This window comes from Canis lupus, chromosome 3 (genome assembly GCF_011100685.1).
Source record: "Canis lupus familiaris isolate Mischka breed German Shepherd chromosome 3, alternate assembly UU_Cfam_GSD_1.0, whole genome shotgun sequence".
In the NCBI taxonomy this organism is placed as follows: domain Eukaryota; kingdom Metazoa; phylum Chordata; class Mammalia; order Carnivora; family Canidae; genus Canis; species Canis lupus.
Genome location: NC_049224.1, coordinates 90,298,209 through 90,319,451, shown reverse-complemented (window position 1 = coordinate 90,319,451; position 21,243 = coordinate 90,298,209). Strand labels below are relative to the sequence as shown.

Sequence of the window (21,243 nt, the reverse complement as noted above, 5' to 3'; positions counted from 1 at the left end):
AGTTGTTGCTTAGATTTCCTTATTAATTCTTCTCCTTTCTTACTTTAAAGTTTTCATAAATTTAATATTAACCCACTCCTTCATAATCTTTTTTATATATTAATAAAATTATTTAAAGCTTTAAGTTTTCTTCTGACTATGGTTTTAGATGCATTCCATATGCTTTTATATGGACCAATCTACTTTTTGTTAATCTCTAAATAATTTGGAATTATAGTTTTATTTTATGTATTTTTATTATTTAAATTATTTTTTTTGTGGAAAGTTTAAAATGTCTTTATTATTTTTTACAAGACTTTGTACTTTTTGGCTTTTAGCCCAAAATATGGCTTCTTCATTTTCCATCTTGGGGAATTTGTTAAGATTTATTGTACAGCCAGTTGCATGTTGCTTTTTCATTTGTTTATGTACCTTACTGATTCTTGGTCACATTTTATTGGATATAAAATCTGATAAATAGGAATTAAGTCACCCTTGTCAATTTTGTCATATAATCTTATATATGCTCATGGTTTTAAAATTTACCTCATCTGTTAAATTATGACTATCACTGTAAGGGTTTTGTTTTGTTTTGTTTAAGATTTTTATTTATTTGAGAGAGAAAGAGAGAGAGAGAGAACAAGCAGGGGTGAAGGGATGAGAGAGGGAGAAACAGGCTTCCCATCGAGCAGGGAGCCTCACTGGGGCTCGATCCCAGGACCCTGGGGTCATGACATGAGCCAAAGTTGGATACTTAACCATCTGAGGCACCCAGGTGCCCCCAACTTTTTTGTTCCAACTGTAAGTTTTACTTTACTAATTTTCTTTACCCTGATTTTAAGTACCAAATGTTCATAGATGACTTACATTCTTTATGGGTTTTCCTCCATTTTTTAAAATGCAACATATTCATCTCTATGCTGATTAAGGCTTTAATCCTTCAATTTTACTTTACTGATATTATCATTAACTCTGGTATTTTATTTCTGTGTTTCTATTTACTTACCATATCATCTCTCTCTCTCTCTCTCTCTCTCTCTCTCTCTCTTTACTTACAAGCATCATGTGGCATTTTATTTTAGATACATCTCTTGTAAACCATATATATCGCTAGATTATTATCCTAATTTGAGTGGATTCCTCAATTTTAGTATAAAAAACTCAATTCTGGAATGTTCATCTTATAATTTAATTCTAAGGAAATCATCAAGCATAAGGGAGCTTCATAGATACTATATTAAAAACTCTTTTTATAGATATTTGAATGTTAACTCCCTCATTTTTATATTTTGATTACTTTTGGCAATCTTGCATCAAATGCCTTAAGACCCATACAGTAATAAAAGGCAGTGTATGGATCCTTATAACCTTTTTCTTGTGCCATCACAGTCTGTCTCCATAGAAATATTTGTTTTCTATTAGGAAAAAACTCCACATAATATTTGGATGTCTTCCTCTAAAGAACTATTTAAATATAGTCACCCTCAAAACTGCACCAGGATTGTAAATGTTAAGGAAGATTTCCACACAGAAATAAATGCCACCCCATGTTCAGTCTTTCCCTTCAGCTTTACTTCCTGGTGAGCTGAAATGTGCTTCAAGGAAACTTTCATTTTCTCTAACTTTGACAAGATCAGATCGGGAGAGGGAAACAAAATGATGTAAATGGGAAAGAAAAACGTGTCCATACAGCAGGAAAATAAGAGTGTTCAGGACTCAGAGTAATCCTTGGCAACATGCATTGGCCTCTGTGATTTTACTGATGTGGAAATGAAGTCTGGACGAGGCTGGACAGCTTGTCTGAAGTTACGTTGTTTCAGTAAGATCACTAAGGCCAGAGCCAAGAAGAGACGAACCTGGCATAGGAAAGAGATTCACAGGTTTCTCGTGGGTGGGGCGCGTGTTCACACACCAACCCGAAGACAGACGTACCTGGCATTGAATCCCGTCTCTTTATTTATTAGTGGTGAAAACTTGGTAAGGACACTGCACTTCTAAACCTGAGTCTTCTCCAAAAACGAGTCGGACGGGCTCCGTTATCACGCATGACCGTGTTCCAAGGGGCACACGAGCTGCAGGCACCGAGTGTCTAGCAGCGTGTGGGTCACCTAACCACTTCCCGACGAATGCCCCTTTCCTTCCCTCTCTCGTTGACTGACTTGCTTCCTACTGGCTTCCCAAGGGTTAGGTCAACTGGTAGGAGCAAGGCCTGCGTGCCAGCGTCGGGATCCAAGGCACCACGGCTGGGCACAGCTGAGGCTCTGGAATGATGACACCGTGAACTTGGAAAGTGGGCTGACCACGATGAGGAGGCGTTAGAGAGTTAAGGACTGTGCTTCTCAACCAGTTTCTAGGAAACACTTTCACTTTTCCCCCGCAGGCGTGTAGCTCAAAGATAACTTTCCATTTTTCATAACTCCCAGAAAAGCCTAGGGGTACCAGTGGGAACCATCAAAAAGAATTAAATTGTTATGTTTCCCAGGGCTGGTGTGTGTGTGTGGGGGGGGGGGGTTGGGAAATGAAGGAAAAAGTCTACACCAAAGTCTGTTTCGTGCAATCCTGCCGTAGCATCATTTTCAAACAATCACTTAAGGTCTCATTAGTACGACCTGGGAATAGAGTCTGGCATTGCCGGTGCCTAACCCTCAGGTTAGACATCCACGGATGCTTAGCGGCCGTTGCTCTGTGAAACACATCTGGGTTCTTAATTAATAATTCGCTAAGTTGGAGACGATTTCGCTATTGCTTGAACACGACTGATGGAAAGCACAGGCATAATGCTCATAAAATGCTGGGGGAAAAAAGTAATTGAAAGTAAGATTATAAATTACTCTTGGCTTTAGGCTCCCCTCGAGCTATGGAAAGAAAAGGCAATTATTTATCTTTGGAGATGGTATTAGTGCCCCACCCCCCGGTATCTAATCAATGCTTGTTACTCTTCCCTGCCTGGCTCTCTCGTTGGTTAGGGAAGTTAAAAGGAGATCGTAGTTTGCTCACCCACATTTCTTCATTTCTTTCTTTTTAAAAATTCTTCTAACCATCGCTGTCGTTCAGCACACCAGGGCTTGCGGATATCCCGCAAAACAGTTCAATACTTGTAATTAGTGGCCTTGTTTTCAGTCTCTGTCACAAACGAGACTTGATTTATTCACGCCCCTGTTCCATCAAACGACTGATGAATAAGAGGCATCTGCATTAACCGTTTTACAAGACATTCGGAAAATCCGGCCAGGCCCATAGGGGCGGTTGCGTGGAAACGCGCAGACAGTTGGCACTGCACATTTTGCAGTCATGTTTGGGGTTTTGCTTCTGCGGCCTGAACAGGCATTTGTTTCGTGGGCCTGCTCCTCCCCGTCCAGCCTGAGGCTGGGTGAGCCGAGAGCGCGCTCTCTGCAGGTAGGCACTGCCTCAGAGAAGGCCTCTGGGTACAGCCTCACTGGTATCTGTCAAGGTTTGGCAGCAAACAGAATCCACTCCAGGTGCTCAAACCAACAGAAGGACATCCTCTAGGGGATGTCGGAGAAGGGACTATTTTTAGGAGTGAGGTCAGGGTTCAAGAAACAGGATGGAGAGACAGCAAGAGACCAGCAAGAGGTAGAAGCTGTTAACAACCATTAGGGCTTAAGGGATAATAGGGAAGAAAACTACGAGTCCGGAGCCGTGAGCACGGGGCCCTCAGGGAAGCGCCAGCGGTTACAGCTGTGACTGTGGACCATGCAGCTCCTCCCCGGGAGGGATTTGGGAAGAGGAGGGAAATCCTGTGCCGCCTCCCCCCCTGCCCTCCCGTCCCTGCTGGTGGATGTCACGGGTCACAGCCAACGAGAGGTCGGAGGGTGACCCTGGGGTCAATCGGCCACGCCACCTCTACCCACCCTGGCCCTGGCAGGCTGCTGGTGTGGGGATTGGCCTAACGGGAAAGTCGTGGCTAATCGGATCACTGAGCCGGACAATTGGCCAGAAGCAATGCAATTCCCTCTGGAAGGAGTGGGAAAGGGTGAAGAGGAGGAAGACGGGAGGGGGCCGGTATTTGAATGGATTTTTATTTTTCCGATTTTTTTAACAAGAAGAACGTGGGGTAACCTTGAGTCATACAGACCCGTACACCCACTGCCTCAATCTTCCCTGGTCAACGCGACTCACACGGCTCGTCGCTCCCCGTCCCGGAGCCTTCGGTGGCCCAGTCTGCCCTGGAGGCCTCCCTGCGTCCGGGCCTGGGGACCGTTCCCTTTCTCCCTAAGCCGCTCCTTCTCCCCATACCATTTCAAGAAGCACCCCGTGCTGGGGGGCACCGGGAGCCTTGCCCTTTCTTTCTGGGCCTAGGCAGGGCTCTTTGCTCCAGATCTGCTCCTTCCCAGCCCGTCTCACATCGAGCCACTTTCATCATTCAGTGGGATAACGTGGCGGCGAGGAGAATGGACAAAACAGCCAAAGGTAGACGCTCTCCATAAATGTACCTGTAGTGTCTCTGGCTGTCTAGGCCTCCCGAGACATTTATCTATTCATCAGGGGTAATCCCTCTGTGGCGAGGTTGTCATGTGGACCAAATACGATAATTTTGAGATAACGTGTCAGATTCTTAGCAGGGGACCCAGCGCAGAGTAAGGCCCCAACATCTGGTAGCCACGGTCCCTCCCCAACCGGTGTGTGGGGTGTGCCCTTCCTGCCGCAGCCACATCTCCTTCTCTTCCTTGTCAAGTCATCCCCTGAAGAGTGAGATGCAGGCTAGGGAGGGTCACTGCATTAACCGTGGCTCAGTCAAAATGTTCTGTGACTTTTTCTCTTTTTCTTTCTTTCTTTCTTTCTTTCTTTCTTTCTTTCTTTCTTTCTTCTTTCTTTCTTTCTTTCTTTTCTTTTCTTTTTTTTAATAAAGACAGATGTATGTATCAGAAGTTCTGTGCTTAGTATTGTATTAGATCTTTACTTAGGAAACCAGCTTAAAGTTCAAAACAAACTCACTTTTCTTCATTGTCCGTTAACCTTTGACAAACTGCAAACCCCACAGTTTCTATAGGCGTGAACGTGGCCAGTCAGGCCATTACCCAGGCCTGTTAAAATATGGCCTTACAGGCAGCTTCCTGTGTGCACTCACCCCAGCCAGAAATTCTTTTGATAGAACTTATCATGCATTATTTATGTTTCTCTGAACCTCTAATGCAAATTTATGGAATATAATGGAAACATCCTGTACATCACAGTGTTCCCCATCCTTCTACGTCTGCCACAAGAGACTTACAAAATTACTTCTGTGGACTAATCCTATATAAACTATCATAGCTCAGCTGTAATTCCTGGGAACATTTCAATTCTTAGCTATTCCTTCATCGTGCAGATTTTATTTCTTCTTTCACTGTCCAAAGTATTTATTGCCCATCTCATCACAGCACATGTAAAAGAACATATCCCCCTGGGAGCAGGAAAAGTGTGGTACATTACCAGTTTCCTTTCATTTAGTGAAGGTTATAATGGGAGGGAGAGGTTCAAGAAATTTTGTCTATGGTCTATATAATCTGTAAATCCCCTTGGCTTTATGTGGGTTGGGAATCTTGTCGTTCTAACCACGACAGCCAGGTGACATGAAGGAAGAGTTGGGGACAAACTTGATTGTAAGTATATCCAACCCAACCATCTTCAAATTCAGATTTACTGATATCAAGAGCATACCCAGAGTTAGGCTTATCTCAATCTTTAAATTTGTGGTTGAGAAAGGGATTTAGGCAGGAGATAATCTCAGGAACACTTTATTTGTCAATTTTTTTTTCCAGCAGATTTTATCAGTTGTCCATCCATCTGACCTTTATTAAGACCAGCAAACAGCACTGCATTTATCAGAAATAAGACGTACTTTATACATTAAAGACAAAGGTAGGGAGTCAAAGAGACCCATGAGGAATAATGTGTTGGTTCTTCACCAAGATAGAAGTCATTTTGTACAATCAGGCAATCTGTTACATCTACACGGAACATGTGAATTATTGATGGTCCCATTCATCATTTCATTTCTTTGTGGCAGCCACGTAGGTCTTCCTTGTTACATGCTTTTGTTGGCTTTAAAATTAAGTGCATTTCTCTGACTGAGGACACATAAGAGCAAATAGAAAGTTAATATGTTTTCTAAAGTCTACAACAAGGCACCATATGTTGCAGGCAAAAGTCAAGAAAGGAAATCTTACAAAGAGTAGCCATTTATAGGTTCAACTGAAAAGACTCTTCACGATCAAACTCCATATGGCATGAAAGATACAGTTCTGTTCTTTTTTTTTCCCTCCCACAAATTTCAGGGATTTCTTTATTCTCTTCATCTTTGTCTTTTTTTTTTAAAGTAACTTTATTGTCCTCTGTTTATTTCTTCAGATTTCTCAACTATTATTGGTCTTAAAGGTAAATTGTAATACCTGGAAAATTAGCTGAGGGGCCTTTCACCTCCCACAGGCTCATTGTGTAGCTTTTCTTCTGTCTATTTAAACTCTCATGTTCTCTTGTGTCATTTGTCCGCTCATGTCTGCTTGAGGGATAACAAAAAATAGACTAACTATGCAAGGTACATCACAATTCCTCATGGGCTTCTGATAACAACCTTATGATAGATACAACTAAATGTTACCATTTTGATTTTCAAATAAGAAAATTGAGGTTATTTTTTCAAAACCAGAAAAAATTTTCTTCTCTCTCTTTCTCTGTCTCTCTCTGTCTCTGTCTCTCTGTCTCTCTCTCTCTCTCTCTTTTGGTTTAATCTTCCAGCTCTTTTTTTTTTTTTAATGACAATTCTTTTTTATTTTTTTTTTATTTATTTATGATAGTCACACACAGAGAGAGAGAGAGAGGCAGAGACACAGGCAGAGGGAGAAGCAGGCTCCATGCACCGGGAGCCCGACGTGGGATTCGATCCCGGGTCTCCAGGATCGCGCCCTGGGCCAAAGGCAGGCACCAAACCGCTGCGCCACCCAGGGATCCCATCTTCCAGCTCTTGATGTAATCTTGACCTAAGGTCATTAAACACCCACTGGAGACATAGCAAAAACTGGCTTTTAATGCCTAGTGTTGAAACTGCTGATGGAGAGAGTGGAGAAAAGGCCATATTCTGGCTTAAGAATGCTTTTAATTTCCTCTTCTATTCAAAATTCTATCTCTAACCTAATTTGCCAGCATATAATGACGAAAATCATATTTAAAATAGGTTGGATTATAGTCAGAATGCTCCTTCTAGACTTTTGTTTGTTTATTTAATCTTTGACCTGTCATTCCAACTCACCTCAACATGTGTTTGTCAGACGGGTATTAGATGCTAACCACCAAGGATAATAAAGATGATTAAATAATGACCTTGTCCCAGAGATGTCACTGTGAGGATGATAGGCAGAGTGACCAACCCTTGAACTGGCCTGTTAAGACTGAAGAGGACCTCACTGATGAATGTGGAGGAGATGGTGTTTTTGAGCAGAAGGAGGACCTATCAGGCAAAGGACAAGATTTGTGCAAAGTATATGAGGCAGAAAACAGTATGACAGCTTGAAGGAACTGAATCAACTAATTCTGTATAGCAGGAGTGTAAAGTCCAGAATAGAAATGGCTTCAGAAGTGACCGGGTTTCACATTGTGCTTGGCCTTATCAATAGGGGTAACTAGATTTAGGGGATCCATGGTGAATGAACTGAATTAGGTGGAGGGGAATGGGAGAAGAAAGTAAAACCAAGGACAACAAAACCAAAGACACTGATGTCCTGAAAGGGGAGGTAGCCAGTTTACATATCTTGTTTTCATGATGGGGATATATTGCTCTTTTTCGTTTGTCAACTTAAACCCATCTTTTCTCAACTGATTTTATTCCAAAACAGTTCATTTTCTGAAATTCTGTAGAACACTTTTATAGTCAATGTTCAATAGCTTGTCCTGCATAACAAATGATGCCAAAATCTTAGGGACTCTCAAGAACAAATATTTGCTTTTGACTTACACATGGGCAGGTCTTGCCTGGGTCTCCGCTCTAAGTTGACTGCTGGGTTGGGTCTGCTGCACACGTCTTCATTCTGAAGGTGCAGCTCTGAGCTGAAACAGCACATTCTCATGGCAGAGGGATGAGAGAGAGTTGTAGGTGTCCGTTTGGGAGGGCATATGCCATGCTACATCTGCTCACATGACGTTGGACATAATATATGACCAAACCCAACAACGGGGTGGGTATATGTAATAATTTTGTGGTGTAGGTGAAAGTATCACATTTATTTTAATAGTTGTCACTTATGGAACCCCTCCATGCCTGCTGTCACTGTGCAGTGTGCTTTACTTATTTTACACTAACAATCTAAGAAAATTATTATTTATATTATTTTACAAATGAAAAAATGGAGGGCCTAAAAAGAAAACCCAAGACCACACATCTCAGAATTAGGAAATTTACTCATTTGATTGTTCACTCATTTACTCACTCGTTCATTTATCTGCTATGTGCTATGAACTATTCTAGGCTGTAGAGATGATACTACAGTGAAAAAATATAGACAGAGCCCTTGTTTTCATGGAGCTTTTCCATTAGTAGAAGAAGAGAGACCACAAATTAATAAAAAAGAAAAAAAAAGTTGAATTATTATAAGTATCATACAGCAGATTAGAATAGGTTAATATTTTTGATAATGACCGTGACAAAGAACTTTAGGAATCCCATCCTGGTGTCTTTCATTCCACAGTCCACATTTTTCTGAATATGATGCAGTGAGATCTACCTTGTAATATCTGCTGTGTTATGTTTCAGAATTGTTATTTTTATTAATTATTATTTTATATTTCTAGTCTTCACGTTTTGTTTCCCCAACTGATTACCATCAAAATACAGAAATCCCACATTTGATGTAAATATTTGTTATACAGCAGTCCCACTTATCCTCAACTTTGCTTTCTGTGGTTTCAGCTATCCATGGTCAACCACAGTCCAGAGGCAGATGCATCATCAGAAGGTCGATAGTAGCATAATGCTACGTCACAATGGCTGCGTCATTCACCGCCCTTCATCTCCGATCACGCAGGCATTTTAGCCTCTCACATCATCACAAGAGAATGGGTGAGTTTAGTATGGTAATATATTTTGAGAGAAAAAGACCCCATTCACATAATTTTTATTAAAGCATATTGTTATAATTTGATCAGTTGTTAATCTCTTGCTGTGCCCAATTTATCAGCTAAATCTTATCAGAGATCTGTATTATAAGAAGAAACTTAGAATATATAGGGTTTGATATTAATATGCAGTGTCAGGCATCCACTGGGGGTCTTGAAATGTACCCCCACAGATAAGGGGGTGACCCCCTAGAGTCCCTTTTATTTAATGTATTGCAATCTCCTAATTTGTTTCAAGGTAGTTTCCTAGGTAATCCTTAAATAAGGCTATCATCTCATAAATAATTCAGATATTAAGATAAAGCACCATGCTTTCAACTTGCTTTTATTCGCTGATAACAGTTAATGCATTAACAGTGACAATGAGGTAAAATAGCTTTCATGATGTAGTATGTACCTCCTCATGTCTACAACTCTGATCTTGCTTCTGAGAGAGCACCGTTGAATATGAGCAGATATACCAAGTGTTCTTAATTTCACAATTTTCAAACCTCTATTAAAAGATGTACATGGGCCAATTTCTCATCTGGATGAAAAAGAAATTGTGCAAACATAAAGAAGGAATAGCTCTTCCTTTTTTCATTCTCTAGTTATCTTTTCATTAAGTCTGGAAAAAGGGAAGACTAGGCCAACTGCAGTATGGCCTAGAGGGAAAGGACTTACTTTTTGAGTTATATAGACATAGTTTCTGACCAAGAATTCCATTTCTGATGTTGTCTATTTATAGGATGGAGGATAAATCACTTAATCTCCCTGAATCTTTGTTTATAAAATAGCACTAAAAAATGGCTAGTCATTCAGAGCTTAAAGGATTGCTGAGTTAAGAGGATTTAAATAGGAATATATATATATATATATATATATATATATATATATGTATATACTCATTAGATAATCATAGTAATAGCAGTAAGTATAGTAACAACAGTAATCCAAGCTAATATAAAACTAATAACACATGTATACATGCCAGTCAGCTAATCTTTATCAGGTTTTGTAACAATATACATATGGTATGTTTATGAAAGTTGAAATAATGCAAACATACGAATAAATGTGCAAAACCAAGATCAAAGTATATACCATATGCATTCTTAAATTTTTTACAAATAACAAAAGTGAATATTGAAGTTCCTTAAAGTTGGTCCTAATTTTTCATAAATAAAACTTGGGGTTAGAATAGAAATAATATAATAAATCAACAGACAAAAAATTATATTTCCTAGAGGCTTTCAATTATTTGAATATATTGCCAATTCTTATTATGTGATTAACTTTTATGCATGTTTTGAACTTTCTATTATTTTTTATCTTTCTGGCTACTATACTTAACACCTCTCATCCTTCCTCCGTAAAATAAAAAGACACATAGACTATATATATGTATGCATATTATATATAAGGTATTATAAATTATATTATTATATATAATGTAGGTATATTGTATATATTTTATATAAATTCAAAAATACTAATATCATTGCAGTGAGGCTACAAAGAGAGTACCCATCTAAAAAAAGATTGAAGACACACCCTGCCCCGTTCGTCACAGGAAAGTGATTCTTTTTAACGTTGATAAGTATGGACATAGATATGCCCCTCTGGGGACCATACTTCACACATAAATCGCATGAAGAAAGATGTTTTTTTTTCAAAGCACAGCTTTTCTTTTTCTCACAGCACAAGTAAAACACTTTCTCGATGGAGGATGTGCCCACAGCCTGGGTTGAGAATCACTGTCAGAGTAAATACTGATGGAAAAGGTTGTATAGCCCTTCAAAAGGCTATATTCTAGATGTTGGCCAAGGATTCTGTGGCATAGATAGTAATGACCTTCATGAAGGAGATAGGATTGCCACAGATATTAATTCACTCATTGTTTATCTAAAACTTGATTTTAAGAGGGTATCCTATTTCCATTTGTTAAATCTGGCTACCCAAGGATTAAGAGAAAGGAGACATATATTATCATATGAGGTTTACCTTAGTATTCTTAGCTTCTCTCAGGTCCTTGCAATATATCTTGACATCATGGAATAGATAAAGGAGCTACTACCTATTACCAGGCACAGGTGAAAGGATCTGTATATGTAATTACAGAGGCACATGTATATCACAAGTTCCTCCCATTGCGACACTGAGCAACCCTCTCTTGTGTTGGTCTTGCTACTATCACTCTCACCCATCCCATCCCATTATGAGCAGAGTAGACATTTCCAAAGCAATGGGAGAAGTAAACCTGCAACTAAGACTTTCACCCTTCATTCAGAAATGCATATTCACTCATTCTCGCAGAACATACTTAGTAACTCTCACATCAGACAGTAATATTTCCCTATTTTCTCATTTCTTTTTCTACTGCCTGCTGGGCATTTGGCAAGTATGTGTTAAATGAATGACTGATTGAACAATAAGCCTTTAGCATATCAACTAGGAAAATGGTAAAAGCAGAACATTGGAAAGGAAAGGGAACACAAATTATCACCATATCTCTGTCCAGTTGCAATATAACTCACCACAGCTATTTTTAGCAATTTAAGATCCCTGTGACCAATAAAAGTATAATTTTCTCAGGAGAGTTCACTAGTTTAGAATGGACTCCATACCAAAAAACCTGTGCGTAATGTAATATTAAATGTAACATGAAACATATTCTCAGTCTTGAATCTCAAACCATTTGGGTAACATTAACACAAGGATTGGTTTTTACAAAAATCCTCCTTTCCCTTAAAAGCCAAACCTATTTCCTTGAATTTTCACCATGTTGTGAGACCCTCTCCCAAGAAGATGGATTGCCTAGGCTTGTCAAGAGCTTGCTATACCCTACACACCACGTCAAAGACCATCCTGATTGACCACTAGTCTAGGAAGTCTACATTAGTCTCAGACATGGAGCCTCCTCTTTTCATAGCCGCAGTTGCTCTCAGCATTTGAAAAGCAAATAACTCGATTGACCAGGTATTTTTCCAGGTCATCTTCTCCATTCTAGCTGCTGGGCCTTCCTCACATTACTGAAGTCCATTCTGCTCAGTAGCCAGATATGGTCAAGACACCTCATTATAGAAAATCCATCACTACTTGATTGGTCTAGGTGCACACTAGGGATTTTTATTCCTGACTTTCATTTCTGCAACTAAACTTTTCATAAACCTATAAAGCTTTGATATCTGTATTATTTTTTCCTATACTACTGAAGTCTTAAATTTATTGGTCAATAAATATACAGGCAATAGTCTGATCCTGATGCAAAAACTGTCTTCGTGAACGATTACCACTATTCCTAGTAGAATTTATCAACAAATTGTCCCATGTTGAAAAATTCACATTATATATTATAATTAATTAGCCAGATGTATTGTCTTCAAATATGATATTAATTTTGGGGAAAAAAACCAGCACGGCAACATAATGATAATTATATTGCTCAATGGATAAAATCAGAGAATATTTAGAAAAGTACTTGTAAAAACGTCTCTCTTTGCAAAATAAAATAAAATGTACACATCATATCCCCAAAATATTGTAGTTCAAAATACTAAGAATATTTTAATTAAACGGTATTTAGAAAAAAACTTAATTTACAAAATCCTTTAAAATAAACTTACTTTTTTTAAAGAATTCATTTATTTGAGAGAGTGAGAGAGAGCACGAGCAGGGGGAGGGGCAGGCTTGTCCCTGAGCAGAGGGCCCAGCACGGGGCTCAATCCCAAGACCCCGGGATCATGACCTGAGCCAGAGGCAGATGCCCAGCTGACTGAGCACTCAGATGCCCCTAAAATAAAGAGAACTTTAAAATAAAAGGAACACTTGTCAGTAGGTAACTCTGTTCAGTGACAATGCAGCTTACCGCAGTAAGTAGTATATATTTTATGCGTATCCCAAAGTGCAAATTATTAAGTACTACACTGAACGTATGCATCTGAGCTGAAAACTGCTCTGCATAGAATTGCAAACAAGCAATGATTGGTTGTGCCCGCTATGAGAATGTCAATTGCTTTTATTTTTTGGTGTGCACGAGCGACAAAAACTTCAGTTTCTAACAGCAGAGCCAGGAGTATTGTTAAGGTGAGAGAAGGGTCACGTAAAGAAACAACAATATATTTTTTAAAGTTTTCCAATTCAAATGCATGGATTTATTTACCTCAAGAAATCCATTTGTTAGTAGCTGACTCACATTTTCCCAGACATTTTTAAAATACGATTATTTCAAACTGAAATCCACAAGCTGACTGAATTTTCACTGTCCTTTGATCCGCTTTAGCTGTTGGTACCGGGCAGGACACGCGGTAGACATTTAATTATTTATTGAATTGGTAACATGAAAGCTGTGTTCTTAGCTTCATCACAGATTGTGGTGGAACTAAGGACTCACAGTCGTTTCTATTTGTTCTAGTTTGCTTGGGCTGTCATAACAAAATACCACAGACTGGCTCACACAATAAAAATGTATTGTCTCAGAGGCCTAGGGGCTAAGCCCATAATCAGGGTGTCCTCGGGGTGGGGCCTCCTGAGGGCTCTGAAGGGAACGTCTGCTCCCGGTCTCTCTCCTTGGCTCACAGATGGTCACCTTCTCCCTGTTTCTCTTCACATCGTATCCTTTAGATGCGTGTCTGTCTCTGATTTCCCATTTTTATAAGGACATGAGTCCTACCCTAATGACCTCTCTATCTCTGTCTTCAAATACGGTAACATTCTGAGGCACAGGGGTTAGAATTTCAACTTATGAATTTTAGGGGACACAACTGAATCCATAACAGTCTGACTTTTGACTTCCCCCCCCAAAAAAAAATTCACGTCCTCTTCACATGCAGAGTATATTCATTTTCTTCTAACATCTCATCCCATTCCATTTATCAACTCCAAGTCCAAAATCTTATCCAAAACATAATCTAATTCAGGTATGGGTGAGATGTAGGGTGTGATTCATTCTGGGGAAAATTTTCCCTCTATCTTTAAATCCATCACTAGCAACTATATCCAATCCTAAATCCAATCCTAGCAACTCTAGGAACAGACTAATTACGTGCTCCCAAAATACAAAGTGGAATAAGCATAGGACAGACTTCCCATCCCCCAAAAAAAGAGAGAAGGAAAAATGGGATCATGGACCCTACAGAAGTCTGAAATTTGGCAAGACAAACTCCATTACATTTTTAGCCTTGAAAATAATCTTCTTCTGTGGATGCTCTGTCCTTTGGGCCCATTAGGGTGGCTTAGGGTGGCAGATCTACTTCCTCAGTGGCGGGTCCACCCTCTGAAACCGCAGAGATCTCTACTTCCAGAATCCAGACAAAGGCCTTGCTCCTGGGCCTGTGCCTCCTGGGTCCACGCTGGTGGTGGCAACCTTGCCAGCTGCTGCACTGTGGCTTTGCCCACAAAGTCATTCTTCCCTCATTATATCCCGTATCTATCCCTTTGAATCCAGGCTGATAATGTTTCTGCTGATACAAATTTCTAAAAGTCCTAGTTGGCCTTGCCTGCAATTCATGTGAGTCCAAGCCATCAGAAAAAAAAAAAAAAAAAAAAAGGGTGCTCTACAGATATTTTCTGGATAAATGCATCTCTATTCCCAGCTTCTCTGAGATGGTTGATTGGATCCATGAGTCACACACCTAATCTCTTTAGCAAACAGTTGTCCAGCCACACACTTGGCCCTGTTTCCAGAACAGCCTGTCTGGATAAGCTGAGAATCTTCCAAAGCATCAAGCGCTGTTTCCCTTTTGCTTCAGAATTGCCTTGCCAACCCTTTTGTGCTCTACTGTTGCACACTAGTGTTACACAGCAAGGAGAAGCCAGGCTGTGTGCTTCACATTTTGCTTAGAAATCTCCTCCACCAAATACCCAAGCTCATCATTTGTAAGTTCTACTTTCCACGAAGCGCTGGAGCGCAATTGTGCCAAGTTGTCTGCCAGCGTCCTTTCTTATAAGCGTTTCGATTTGTTTTTAATGTATTGCAATATTTTCTTTCCCCTCAAGGCTCCATGAGGTGAATGGACTACTCTCCTATGAGAGTCTAAGGATAAGAGGCTCCAAAGAGATCCTTCTCAAGCCGCTGCAGGGCTGGGGAGAGGGAGCCCATCGTCAAATTCCCACACAGATCTATGGGACACGAGGGTGCCCCGCGCCCCGACTTTGCCAGCCAGACTCAGTCTGAAGGCGCAGTGGAGTTGACGAGAGTGATGTCCAGCTCAGCCCAGCTCGCTTCCAGCCGGAGCAGCCTAGGGATGTAGTTACCACTTTTCCCTAAATAACCCCTGATTTGACCACAGAGTATACAGGCGAGTCATGCAGTGATTGTTTTCTGTGAGGCACACGTGGATGTGCCCGCCTGGCAAGCTGCATGGCCAGGCTCAGCTGACTCTGAATCCGTCACCTACCTGTCAAGGAGGTTTCTTAGGGAGAAATCCACAGCAAAATCAAGCTTCTCAGTGGGTCCTTTAATTACTGCTCAAAAAAGCACTAACATCTCCTGATTTTCTGAAATTGCTGCTTTATGAGCAGTGCAATTTCTTAAGAAGAACACCTGGGGACTGTGTTCTGTGTTCCGTGTTCACCTGGGATCACACCTGGTCTTTATTCCTGTCCTCAAATCCTTAGGTGACATTTTTATCCTCATTAATCAAACCTGAACAGGTTAAGCATTAAGCTTTCCCTAGCATTTGGTTTAAAATAAAATTGGGGTATGAAAACAGCTCAGCATTCTGCTCTTCAGCACAGAGAATATGCTTTGTTGTTTATCCAGAAATTTGTCTTCCTGCATATTGGAAAAGTGGGGGTGCCCACATAAGTATTGAGTTAGGAGATGGGGAAGTTGAAGGTTCAAGTGGCGCAGGTCGCCCAGCTAAGTGTGTCTCCCACCAGCCATCACAGTATAATAATAGCCCAACCTTGTCCTCTAAGGCTTCCAAGGCATCCTATATGCTAAGGGGAGGGGAGAACCATTTGGAAAATGATAGGACAAGGAAGATGATAATACTTACACTGGTTACACGAATCTTGAAATAAATATATGATGTGTCACACTTACATTATAAAAACAAAAACAGGGACACTTGGGTGGTTCAACGGTTGAGCATCTGCCTTTGGCTCAGGGCGTGATCCCAGAGACCCGGGATTGAGCCCCACCTCGGGCACATTGGGCTCCCTGCTTGGAGCCTGCTTCTCCCTCTACCTCTTGTCTCTGTCTTTCATGAATAAATAAACAAAAATCTTTAAAAAAATAGGAGTTACCATTTTTTCCATAACTGAGATGTCACCAAATAATCCTTTTTCCAAATATTTTTATTCCTTTGTTTCCTTTTTACTCTGCATCTGTCGGTATCAGACACCAGAGATTTACACTTAGAAGGAATTAGCTGATCTGGAGTTCTTTGTAGTTTCTCTTTTGCTCTTCCTCATAATTCCTGGAAACGAATTAAATCTTAATTATCAGCATATAGAACATCATCTTCTTTGAATAGGCCTCGTGTGATAGGGAACTGTCTTTTGCTTATTACTTTATAAAACATCAGGCTATCGTGCAAGTACTAAATTCACCTAATATATATTTCCTGACAAGATACTAGATGGCAAATACTGCCTTAAGGACTGATGAGGTTTCGAGATGTTTAAAGGTTTGGCTTCAGCATCTGTCCCAACCGTGCAATGGAGAGCTTGTGAGGTAGACAAAATCTACCACGAACGAGCCGGCCTGGGATGGGCGCCCTCTAATCTGCAATTGCTTGAATAAGGAAGTGATTTCATTTAATCCACTGCCAGTCAGAATGAGGGGTAAATTATATTTCCTTCCTGGGGAGGTACTACAGGGTCTCATCAGCTAAACCCAATAATAAAGGCCCTGCACTCGCCTGCCCTTCTGCGTGGAGTGCTCCGCCCTAACGTCTGGCTCCTTCTGGGCATTCAGCCGCAATTCAAATACCACTCCTTGAAAGAGATCCTGTCTGTGAGTTTCTAGAGGCCGATGATGTTTGCTGCAGCATTGTTTCAATGGCCAACCAAAACAAAAGGGGGGGGGGGGGAGAGAGAGAGAGAGAGAGAGAGAGGCCTAAAATATTCAATAATAGTTTGTTAGAAGAATTATGGCGTAGCCATGTGATAATATATTATGCAATTACTATAATCGTCTTTTGGGAAAGTATTAATAATTTACATAAAAGGTCATGATGTACTAGTCATGCAAAAAGGGTATACAGAAAGAACACAAACAATACGCAGTATGATCTCAATGTTAAAAATTTGGCATTACACCTATCCGTCTAAATATCTTCATCTGTATAAATATATTCATGAGCAAAGATAAAACATTGAAAAGCTACTTAACAAAATAACCACAGGGCATAGGTTTTTTTTTTTTTTCAATTCTCTCTATTTTAAAGCAAATTATCTTTATGTACATGTAATATTTCTTGACTGGGGAAACCAGGGCATGGGAGAAATATCAGTATTGGGGCTTTCTTGCTGTTAAAGAATCACATACTTCGATCTTAACAATACTTTTTTTTTTTTTAATCATTGCTTTTCAGTTAGCTGTTCTGTTGTCACAGAGATGCCCTTCAGTTGCTGTGGTAACAAATGAATAATAACCCACACTTGTGTAGCACTTCACAGCTCACACATTCCTTTCTCATGCGGCACCTCATTTATGATCAACAAAAACTCAGAATAGGTTCCGAGGGAGGCAGACCTGCTATGCTCCCCAGTTTACAGATGAGAAATTAGGGACTCAAAGAGGGTAACCAAGTGGCATATGGTCACATCACTAATAACTTAAAGAGCTCTCCCAGCTTCTTCATGCATTTCAATGTAGGTTTCATTCCTCTGTCTACATGTCTATCATATATGTATGCACATCAAATAAAAGCCTTTATAAAACCCAGCATATAACAAAGTGGAGTGGGTCCACGTTCATCAGAAGTGAGGTCCTAAAAAAAGAAAAAAAAAAAAGGAAGTGAGGTCCTATGCGCTCATCCATTTGTCATGTGTAGGTTTTCTAGATCCAGACGTATTTTGCAAATCACTGTCCCCTCTCTGGGAGCCCATACTTATTATCCCTCTCACAGAGGCAGAGAGAAATACAGCTTCAACAGATCCATATTCACATGCTGTTCTTCTAAATAGAATCAAGGTGTGTGTGTGTGTGTGTGTGTGTGCGTGTGTGCGTGTGTGCTTCCCTTTGTGCTTACAAATGCCCAAGAAGTGTGAACTCTCTCTAAAGCAACAGCAACTGTCTCACACATCTAATGATCCATGGAAATTTGGAAGTGGTGGGCAGGTGAAGCTGTCTAGAGCAGGGCTGCCCAATATAGCAGCCGCTTCCCAGATATGTAGCTATTTGAATCTAAATTAATTTAGATAAATGCAATCAAAAATTTACTTCTTCCATCACACGAGCCACATTTCAAGTGCACTGAATTGCCACATGTACCTTGTAGGTATCATATTGGATGGCTCACGTAAAGAATATTGATATGATTGCAGAAAATTCTTTTGAAAGGTACCAAATTGTAACTTCTAAAGCTGAGATGTGAAGTGTTTTTGTTTTTTGTTTTTGTTTTTTGTTTTGAGGAGACTCTATGCCCAATGCAGAGCCCAATATAGAGTTTGAACTTAGGACCATGAGATCAAGATCTGAGCTGGAGACCTAACCAACAGGTGCCCCACCGAGACATTAGATTTAAATAAACCTAGTCAAATCTCAGTTCCTCAGTGGCTCCCTGAAGCCTCAGAATCTTTATCTGTAAAGGAAGGATGGATGATATCTACCCTAGAGGGTTATCACGGGGATTAAATGAGATACATGCAGTGAATGTAATGAGGAAAAATTTGATTAAAGTGGGAAAAGAATGACCACCTTTTTCCATCATGTTCCTCAGCTATACTGTGTCAATTCTCTGTCTATATTATAATTTGGACTGATATCGTGGCTCACATCATGCTGGCTACCAAAAATCAAAAAGCAACCAGTTTTCACAGTTATGATTCATTTTCAGGATTTACAATTTTGGTTAAAATTTTTACCTCATATCAATGCTACAATTTCACAGACAATTAATTATTTTTCATGACGGCAACTGAGGCATAATCTTTCCTATTGGCAAAATGCACTTGAGAGGGAGTTGTATTTTTTTGTCACCGTTTTGCCATCTTCAAGTACCTTCAGAGACAGAGGCATTAGAGTGGATTGTTGTAGAAGAAAAGGAACACATATCACATAGCCGGGTGTTACTATTGCCATTTTTTTTTCTTGGCCATTATGCTTCCATGACAGAAGGCTTCCAAATCCAGGCTCTATTACAAATTTTCAAAGCCACTGTGGATTTCAGTGTGTCTCTTATAAACCATCTCCCCTTCCCCTGATAGTGCTTTCCAGACATTGCCATATGCTCCTAGAAACTCTTGCCTTAAAATCACATAGTTGAGAAGCAAGGTGGCAATGGCCACAGTCACATATATCCCTGAACTTCAGGGTACCTATGTCGACTTCTCCCAAGAACTTTGTCACGTTTGCTCTGGCCCCTTGGCAGAACGAGGGTCTTACGTTCCACAACTCCATGAAGATTCAACTAGCACCCAGGACATTAGCATCACGTATCTCAGAACCCTGCTTCCCTGCCTGGAGATAAGGTGGAATGATATTTTCTCTTCCTCCATGACCAGATACTAAAGAGAAACACCACAGACTTCTCTCATAGGTAAAAGAAGTCCCTACTTCCCTCATTTTTTACTTATAATTTTAAATTTCAAAAATTCTCTTATCAAGCCTGGCAGCAAGTAAGAGGAGCTGATAATGTGTGGATCAGTCTTACCATCTTGGGAAGTACTGCATAGATGGGTCTATAACCTCTCTGTTGCCCTTTGTCCTCCACCGGCAGGCCTCCGCCAAACTTCAGAGACAATGAAAAACACCCCATTCAATGTCTACTAGGAGGCATACTATTATTTCCAAAATTGTCAGTAAATGTTTTGTTTGTAGAATCACTGGCAAGAAATATCTGGTCTCAGAGGCATATATGTCATTACTATGATGTAAAGTCTATACAGATAGATGTAATTTCCCAAATGTGTGGTGGCACGCTCAAAAAAAAAAAAAAGTGACACTTCTTCTGATTCTGAAGCCTTTCCTCTTGCTTAAGACTAAATCGATGTTAAAGAGGATGAATGTCTGGAATGTAGTACCAAATATTTTTGCCTTTCCAGTGATCGGACTAAAAACCTTACTGTGGAATCTTGCTATGGAGAGGTCTGGGTGCCCCAGCCATGTGACATCCCACAAATCTCTTACCTGTCCTTGGCTTCTGAGAAAATGGGTGAGTTGAGCAACATCTGCTCTCTGACAAACTCATTCAAAGTATCCAGCAAAACATGTATGTGATTTGCCCAAATATAAGGGGTACTGGCAAAGAAATGAAAAATATCACAGAAAAACAATATTTGTTTCGTTTTTGTATGAAGTCTAATATTTCAGCCAGCATCCCCCTAAATGCAACAAGTTTTGTCCAGCTGTGATAGATGGTCATTTAGTAATTTCACATCAGATATGGCTATTTTCTTTTTGAGTAAATAGAAAACTCCTATTAATATTCATGGGATTATTAATAACAGACATTTCTAGGTGAGGAACACTGCCAGAAACCGCACTTTTGTGAGGCCAGTGGTTTCTTGTTGATCCCGCTAACCTATATACTTTCTTCAATAGGATTTCATTTTTTTTAGTAGCTGTATTACTAACCTGTTTACTTTTTAAGAAAACTCTTTAATCTAGAGTTACCATTATTTCCAGACTTCTTAAAATATGCAATAGCATTCGAAGAAAATACAGACCACATTCAGCTTGAACACAGAATGACTTATTTGGGTGGCAGAAGAAGCATCCCCAGAGAAAACAGTTATTAATAATTGTAATTAATTTTGGTGTAGCAATATCCACAAAGATATGCAACAGTGAGCTCACTAATTTCTTTCCAGATAATTCTTTCTGACAAATAATTCATTTGGCTTCCTAAGATATGTAAATGAGCTAAATAAAGTGCCCTACATAGATTTCCCGACTGGTATAGAAAATTAAAAATGGCTACCCCATCCAATCCTCGTGTTTACTTCCCCAAACTTTTAATCACTAATCAGTTCTCCTATACTATTTAATTCTTATGATTCTTT

The 21,243-nt window shown here is 40.0% G+C and overlaps 2 long non-coding RNA genes across 6 annotated transcripts in view; one reads left to right on the top strand and one right to left on the bottom strand.

Moving 5' to 3' along the window:
• Positions 1 to 5,711: 5,711 nt before the first annotated feature.
• LOC111095407 lies at positions 5,712 to 8,913 on the bottom strand. 2 transcript variants are annotated; one of them, XR_005356467.1, is made up of 4 exons: positions 7,931 to 8,913; positions 7,229 to 7,426; positions 6,372 to 6,478; positions 5,712 to 6,050 (listed from the first exon to the last, which is right to left on the bottom strand). It is a non-coding gene; the product is annotated as an uncharacterized LOC111095407 (long non-coding RNA). The 2 variants fall into 2 exon arrangements; XR_005356468.1 differs by lacking the exon at positions 7,229 to 7,426.
• A 60-nt stretch (positions 8,914 to 8,973) lies between these two features.
• LOC111095406 overlaps positions 8,974 to 21,243 on the top strand; it is a 39,831-nt gene continuing 27,561 nt past the window's right edge. For 3 of the 4 annotated variants that reach the window (XR_005356465.1, XR_005356463.1, XR_005356466.1), the window contains exon 1: positions 20,281 to 20,393. This is a non-coding gene — a long non-coding RNA (uncharacterized LOC111095406). Of the gene's footprint in view, positions 9,032 to 20,280; positions 20,394 to 21,243 lie in introns of those variants that run through there. The other variant, XR_005356464.1, reaches the window with a different exon arrangement.